This window comes from Lemur catta, chromosome 12 (genome assembly GCF_020740605.2).
Source record: "Lemur catta isolate mLemCat1 chromosome 12, mLemCat1.pri, whole genome shotgun sequence".
Taxonomy (NCBI): Eukaryota; Metazoa; Chordata; class Mammalia; order Primates; family Lemuridae; genus Lemur; species Lemur catta.
The window spans coordinates 47,564,392-47,573,137 of NC_059139.1; positions in this window are offsets into that span (position 1 = coordinate 47,564,392).

Below are 8,746 nucleotides of genomic sequence, written 5' to 3' on the forward strand. Positions count from 1 at the left end.
CTTAGGGCAGGGGAAATACTGGCTCGGTTTGTGTGAGTGAGATAAGAACATGGCTCAAAGTACGGGATCTGGATCACAGGGGAAATGGAAATAACTTTGGCCATTAGTTTGGCTCTATAATTAACAGACACCAAACAGGCAAATATACAACCTAAGAAAACACAGAACATGATTGCTTAGGGCCTTGCAGATCATGTAAAAATTCGTACTGTGTATAAGCTGTTACACCTGGGAAGGGGAGGAACCCTCTGCTCACCACAGAGCAGGCCACCAGCTGAGTGCCAACCACTTGTACTTGTTCTCAGTTTTTGTTAAGATTCCTATTTCCTGATTTCTTCTTTGCTTTATCCCTGTGGTAATTTGTACAACTAATTATAAGTTTTATCTAATTCTGCTGTAATTTAACATGTTTGGCCTTTTAATTTATATATTTGTTATTGTTTCAAGAAAAATAATAGGAGGACTTGCACCAATGGACTTTCTAGAAAAAGATGTATGCTGCCCAGGATGGCAGTAAGAGCCTATTCATTTTGCATTGTCATTAAACTTCATTTCATGGAAGGATGTTTCATGAGATTATTGCTTAATCATGTACAAGGACAATTTAAGGTACATTCTGTGAACATACAGATGCTTTTTCAAAAATTGAAGAGGCTGTCTCACACCCTGGTTGGCTGTCTTTTGTGTTCACTTGTTTTTACCACAGTTGAAAACCACAGCAATTAGTCAAATGCAAGGAATTGAAACAGCAAGAACAAAGTGAAAATTTGGCTTTCCACTTGCTGCATTCTATCGTATTTGATCTAGTGCAAGATAAAATGGAAAATAAACAATATTTTCCAAGAGCTGCCTCAGTTCAGACAACAAGGAAGTGTTAGTTGTAAATATGTCAGATTTCAATGTGAAAATGTGGGTTTTTGGTGCACTCATGTCCGAAGAATGACCAGATACGCCCAAGTTAGGAAAGCATGAAAATGCCTAATTATTGAGGAGAGAAAGATAGAGTTACGGGGCAAGAGCAAGATACAGGTTTACAGTGTATGATACATACGCCACAGATGACGACCAGACCCACTGTCGCAGCAAAGGGAGAGCAAAAGGAAGGTGGGAAAAAAAGGACTGGTTATGGTCTGCATCTTGTTTTATAGTGCCTGGATTGAGACCTCCCTCATGGTTCAGAGGTCACCATGGAACCACTTTGATTGGACAGTTGGGAGTCACATGACCTGAGCCTTACTATGTGTGCAGGTATCCCATGAGCCTCTCTGAAAGCCCATTGCAGGGGCTGGGAGGCAGGGGGTGAATCGCAGCAGTACCCACTTTTGTCCCTTAGGAGACCTGGAATCTCTCATTATCTACCTAACAGATTCAGTTGCAGAAAGCTCAGACTTTCATTTATTCAGCAAATATTTATTGGGAATTTGCTGTGTACCTGGCACGCACAGGACGTATTACTGAATGAAACAAACTTGGTCCCTGCCCTCGTGAAACTTGAGTCTAGTGGGGGCAACTGACATTTAAAAAAACAAAACACCTAACCTCATATATAATTACAAATTATGATAAGTGCCATAAAGGAAAAGCAAAGAGGGAAATATAATTTAGACCATGGATGAGCTATCTAAGAAGCCTCTTTGAAGACATATTATATGAACTGGGACTTAACAGATGGATAGGAATTTCCAGTTGTCTATTGTTGCATGATAAACCATCCCAAACTTAAGTGGCAAAAAACAATACCATTTTATCATGCTAAGAAATTCTACAGGTCATGGATTCAAATGGGGCCTGGTGGGAATATCTCTGCTCCACAGTATTTGGGGTCTTAGCCTGGAAGACTTGAATGTCTGTGGGCAGCTCAAACAGCTGAGGGCTGAACCATCTCCAGGCTTCCTCACTCATGTTTCTGGTGCTCCAGGGGCCTAAATAGTGACTCCAGAGTAGTATGTCCAACTCCTCACCCCCAGCACCTGTGGATGTGAAATCCTTATTTGGAAAAAGGTCTTTGCAGATGTAATCAAGTTAAGGTTCTCAAGATGAGATCATCCTGGATTTGTGGTGGGCCCTAAATCCAATAATGTGTTCTTATAAGAGAAAAGAGAGATACCTGAGAGGAGGAGAAACATGAGGGAGAAGACAATATGAAGACAGAGGCAGAGGTTGCAGTGGTATGTCTACAAGCTGAAGGTGCTCAGGGGAGGCAGGGGTCAGACTGCACAGGGCTTTTCTGATCATTTTAAGGAACTTACATTTTATTCTAAGTGAAATAGAATTTGCCTAATATGTTGTTTTATATTTTAAATATTTCTGAGAGGCCTAAGAAGAAAACAACTTTACTGTGGTTATTTAGTATATTTGCTAGTAAAAGGTTCTGCTGCAAGAGACAGAAATTCAAGAAAAATCAAGGTTTAATCTAGTTAGAAACAATTTCTCTCTCACATTACAGAGATGTAGGCTGGGGTGGCGACTCTAATCATAGGAACCCAGGCTCTTCTTGGTAGAGGCTTCGACTTCGTTTACTCACAGTGTCTGCTTTGGCCTAGCCATTGCATCTGCGTTCCAGCTAGTACAGAAAAGGGGAGAAGGAGAGGTGCTGCCCTTTCTAGCCAGGATGAGCTCATCTTGAAATCCTTAATTTAATTATATCTGCAATGATCCTTTCTACAAATAGGGTCACATTTACAGTTACCAAGGGTTAGGACTTGGACATCCCTCATTTTGAGAACACTTTTCAGAAAGTTGCACATAAAACTTCTGCATCCTGTTGGCCACTACTTCATCACGTGACCATGCCTACTGGCAAGTGAGGCTAGGACACGTAATCTTTATTCTGGGAAGCATGTACTCAGCTTAAAAGGAGAGTTCATTACTGTGGGAGGAGATATGAGATATGAGGGGTAGTAGCCAGCAGTCTCTGACATTGTTTGCACATCTGCATTTCCCACTAGACCACGAGTTCCTGGAGGAGAGGGAGGCAGCCTTATTCAGCTTCAATTCCCAGCACCTAGCATGTGCCTAGCATGTAATATTAATAAATAACTCATCCTCACTGATTGTGTGCTGACTTGCATGCTTGCTCGGTTTTAAGATTGTTTTTGAATCCCAACACCTTTTACAGAAAGATTTATTTTGTAGAAGCCACACCCTTTTCCCCCCTCCCTCTGCTGGAAGCACAAAGGGATTTTTCTCCAGTCTTTACCCTAAGAAGTCAGTGAGGGACAAAACAAAAGCGTGGAGGTTCCCCTAGAACTGGGCCATAGGGACTTTTTAACTCAAGACCTCCCACACTGAGCCTCCAGCAAGTTGTCGATTTCGGGGTACATGTTCTTACCTGTATTGCTCCAGATGTGGGCTTCTGTCCCTGGTACGATGTGATTCTTGGTACTTGCCTGTCCCTCTGATTCGCAGAGTGCAGTTTCCCTGGTGAGTTTAATTTTCTGATTTAAGGAAAGTTGTTGGTTTTCAGTTGGTTCAGCGTTTTTCTGGTTGAGAAGATGCTTTAGGAAGCCGGTAGCAGGGGAAGCAAGAAAAGGGCGAGCAGAGGGGAGGGCGGCGAGGAGCGGCCAGGACTTCCACATTCCCACGGCCATGTGGCACCTTCCCTCCACCAGGGATTCAGCCACTCGCCACCAGATGAATTTCTGCTGCCGCTGCAGCCTCCAAGGTGGCAGCTTTCTCTGATTGTTCATTAAAATCCCCTGGGTAGCTCCTATAATTCCCTGCACCTAGGTCTACCCTAATTAAAATCACTCTAGGCACTTTTAACGTGTAGCTGCTGTTGAGAACCAGTGATCTAGAGTCTTGCTATGCCAAGTGGGCAGGGTCCACGGACTGCAGCATTGGCACCACCTGGGAGCTTGTCAGAAAGGCAGCACCTCAGGCCCTGTCCCTGAACTACCCAATCAGTATGTGCATTTTAGAAGACCCACAGGTAAAATCTCTATGCACATTAAATCTTAGGAAGCACTGAGGAGACAATCCTCCTATATCCCCAATTATGGTTGTCCTCAGGAAGCAGACAGCTCCCTGGGAAGTGCCTGCGTCCTGTTGACCACATGATCTAAGTGACCACATGATCTAAGTAGAGATCCACAGAGGCCAGCATAGACGTGCGCTTGCTGTGATTCCCCGGGGGCACTAAGTCTTAAGTGGAGAGAATCAGATTTTCTGGCAGGGGAAGGGGATTGAGCCCTTTAGTCTGAGATGCCAATACTGGGTTCATTAGTCTGGACTGACCGGAGTCAAAAATGCTATAGCTGGAGTTAGCTTGCAGGCTGAGGTTTGAAGCAGGTAAAAAAGACTCAAGTGGAAAATCAGACAAAGCATGAGGCAAAGAGGAATGAGCATTGGGAGTAAGGAAGCAAGGGGAGGAAGGTCAGAGGTTAAGCCAGGTCACGGAGGAGGGAAGGAGGGGGAGGGAGGGGGAGGGAAGGGGGGAGAGAGAGAGAGAGAGCGTGCGCGTGCGCGCAATGGGTGGTCCTAAATAGCTACTTCCCCTGACTCACATGGATGCCATTCCACAACCCTGGCTTATGTTGATATCTGTAAGCTCTGATTGCCTCCTTACTTGCAAGATCTCAGCAGTTTGTTGCTATGGGTGAATTTTTGTGTCCTCCCCCAAATTCATGTGTTGAAATCCTAAGCCCCAATGTGATGGTAATAGGAGATAGGGCCTTTGGGAGGTCATTAGGTCATAAGGGTGGAGCCCCCATGAATGGGATTAGTGCCCTTATAAAAAGAGGCACAAGAGCTGGCTGTCAATCTCTGCTCCCAGACATGTGAGGATACAAGGAGAAGACCGCTGTCTGCAAACCAGGAAGAGAGTCCTCACCAGATACTGGATCTGCCGACACCTTGATCATTCCCCAGAACTGTGGGGAATAAATGTGTAAGCCATCTGGCCTGTGGTATATTTGTTATAGCACCCTGAAGTGACTGAGACATTTGTGGAATGAAATATTAATAAGAATTTGTCTGCTATGTTATCGCTCGCCAGGACGAGAACATAAAGCACATGTAGAGCATAGTGGCTAAGACCCTGGACTTTGGAGCCACATGTCCTGACTTCTAATCTCAGCTCTGCCACTTAATAACTGGTGACTTAGGCATATCAGCTGATCTCCTTGGGGACCTTCTTCAGCTACAAAATAAGCATGATAACTGGCAACCACCTCATAAGGGTAAACGCAGAAAACACGTGAAGCAAAGAGCACAATGCCTGGCATTGTGAGATTATATAACATTAATATAAGTATATTGAATAATATAAGGAAGGAGCTGAGTACCTGACCACTTGACCTATCAAAAACAGCAGTTTCACATGGTTCAATGTATTGCTAACAAGTGAATTAATGTGATGTCTAGGATTTTTAAAAAATATTTCTGGGGAAAAAAGGGGTGGAAGGGTAGACAGATGAAACAGGATTGTCAAAATATTGATCATGGTGAGGCTGAGTGATGAGAATGTGTGGGTTCATCACACCATTCTCTCTACTTTTGTGTTTGCTGGAAACTTTCCTTCAGTTTTGTCTGGCATTCAACTGTGGTATGACTACAAGGTAGTTTTTATGACTACAAGTAAAGAGAACCCCAATTCAATCTTGCTTAAACACACAAGGACAGATTTCACTGGGCTGCGAAATGCACTTATTTGCACTGCCTGTTAGGTTACAAGCAGTCTTTGATCACAGATCATGTCCTTTTCCTTACCAGTTAATTATTTGTTTCCCCAGTTTTTATTTTAAAGTTTAAAGAGTGTGATGCAAAAAAAGAATCAGCAGTCCTTATTTCTTCCTTCTTTCCCTTCCTTGGAGGCAACTAGTTTCTACTCTCTGAACTGGTTCTTTTGGTTTTACTTCCACAAGTCTCAATGACATCTTTCTCTTGCCCTACTTGAATTTTCAATTGCAGGCACTGTTGATTCCCATCACTGAGATGCTACTGATGCCTTTCACACCCACCCGCCCTCCCCACCCCACATATTTATCCTTTCTAGCCCCCCAAGTTCCCAGTAAACTATATCAGTCTCGTGTTGATTAGATCAACATTTACCATTTACATGATTATGGCTATGTAAACAGTATCTCTGGCTGAGCTATAGCTGCACAACTTTTTGTTCGCCTTAGAGTTCATCATCTTTTCCCATAGAAATTTTTTCTAGAAGCTGTCTCACCAGCACACATCCTTGTTTTACAGATTTACAGATGGGTCTGAGCTTGAGACTTCACCCCCATAATTTCAGGTTAATCACACCTCCCAAAATTCATTTATTTTTATTATATTTCATAAAATAGTTCCAAATAAGGCAGCAATGTGGTTTAAAATAATTTTAGGAGGACTTACAGTTATGGAAATGTATCAACATTGGTCATTATTCAAAGAATGTGGATTGCCACCTCTTCAAGAATGTAAAGAAAGCATGTAAGACAGAGCATAGGAAATGTTTCTGGATTTCCGACCACAGTGTCTTAGGATCTAGAGGTATGTATGCTTATTGCAAAACTGGGTGCTTTCTAAATACTAACTTGGCCTAATGTTTACAATGTTGAGATAATTTTCAGGAAAGAGATTCTAACAGTGGTTCTCAGTGGTCCAGAATAGCATCAGCCTCACCTGGGAAGTTTAGATGCGCAGACTCCTCTCCCCCACTTAATGAGAAATTAAATGTGTTTTAACAAGCCCTCCAGGTGATTCTGATGCAGACTAGAGTTTGAAAACCACTGTCCTAGACAACACTGTATAAGTTAGGGACCATGTCCAGCTATTCCAGGCAGCAGGAAAAAGGGGGGTGGGGCAAAGGCAAGCTGGGTAAGACACCTCCTAAATGCATTCCCATCTACACCCTCCCCCTGACTTCTGCTTACAACTCATTCGCCACCCCTCGTTGAAAGGGGGGGCTAGGAATTAACAGTTGGTCATGTTGTTGCCAAGAATAAAACCAGGGAAGCCAGGGAGAATGGATACTAGAGGAACCCATAGCCTCTAGATCCTTCCTGGAATGGAGTCAGTCATCCATGTTAAACCTCTAAGAACGTTATTCCGAAATAGCTCTTTTCTAACCATGCCTTACAACGCCATTTTTGATCTGTTAGAGGACAAGCTACATCCTTGCTTTAGGCAAAGCTCTTTGCTTGCCTTGAGAATCAGAATAGCCATTTACCAAAATAAATGAATACAATTTATTTCACATAAGTAGAGGCTGTGGTTGATATACACCAACTAGGTGTCCTTTATAATTCCTGGGGAGCGTGATTTGTGACAAACATATATGAAAAGTAATAAAAAATATCCCATTCTCTTCAGGATTGTATTAATAATTCCTCTCTTGGAAATGCATCATAAGGAAGCGATTCAAGGAAAGGAGAAGCTGTATGTACAGAGCACTGTTATTTATGACAGTAAAAAAAGAATTTAAGTAGCTTATTATGCAAATGTCCTACAATAAAGGAAAGGCTGAGTGAATTGTGGTATGACCATGACATGGCCATAAAGATCACGTAGCAACATGGCAACGTGATTGTAAATATATTGGCCTTGGGAAGAGGGTTAAAAATATACGTGTATATAGATGAGAAGAGCACTCAGAGAACTATAATGGTTTTGTCAGGATGTTACAATTATAAATGGTTTCTGCTTAATTTGCTTTATTGTTCTATGGAAACAACAGCAAGAACCAAAAAATACATCAATGTACCCAGGTTACTGACCATGATTTTTCCTCAGATTCTTTTCTGGCCACTTGTCTTCCACATGATTCAGTGAAAGGTGCTCCCGGGAGGGAGGACTCTGCTGTTATGTGAAGGCCATTTCTCAGGTCAGGAGAACAGTCTTCCTGTGGTTTTTATGCACCAGCATGGGCTGACACTCTGATCGTCTGTCTCTGAAGCAAAGCTCAAGCTGCTATACATCATCATAGGAACATTGTCTTCTGTACTGAGAACAAAGTTACAATCATCTATTCATTCCCTCCTGCCACAGTTCCTCATAATCAGTTTCCTGAAACTAGGAGCCAATTGTCCCAATTTACTTGTAGATTTGTAGACACCAAAGGGAACAAAAAATTATGGAACTTCCTATGTAGGAATCAAACCCATCGGTCTTTAACATAATGCTATGTATGGATCTGTCCCCCTACCACCACCGCCACCAGTAAAAAGTCCTCTCTTTCTGAAATTCCTGTGGATTTCCATGGTTATCCAGCTTGGCAAGAGCTAGAATTAACCATATGTTGAGTACAACATTGATTTTTATTATGTTTAGGATTCCCAATGGCCTTACTCCTTGAGATGCATTGAGACTTGTGAGTGTGTTATGCATACTCTTTGTATATTTGCATTCCAGGTAGGCTGGTGACCGATACAACTTTAGAAAGGGTGAAAGAAACATGGCTGGGAGATTCTCAGAGGGAGTCAGTGATGCCAAGTACTCAGCTTAGCAGAGCTGGAAAAGGTGTTGTCCAGGACAGACCAGAAACTGACCAGGAAATGCCCACCAGCAAAGCCTAAGGATGGTGGTGGAGCCAGACCCCACCTGTCCCTGGCCTTATAACTAAAACAGGAGCCCTTCAAAGAGAGAGCAGGGTCTTGATTTTCCAGGGATTGAGGGAACTGAGATAAAGAATTCACCCTACCTTATTGAGAACTAACTTCCATAAAGTAATCAAGCAAATAAGAATATTTAATTAATCTTAGAGGAGAGGCCAACATGAAGGAGAATGAAGACAGAGAAATCTTGGAAGGATCTTTGA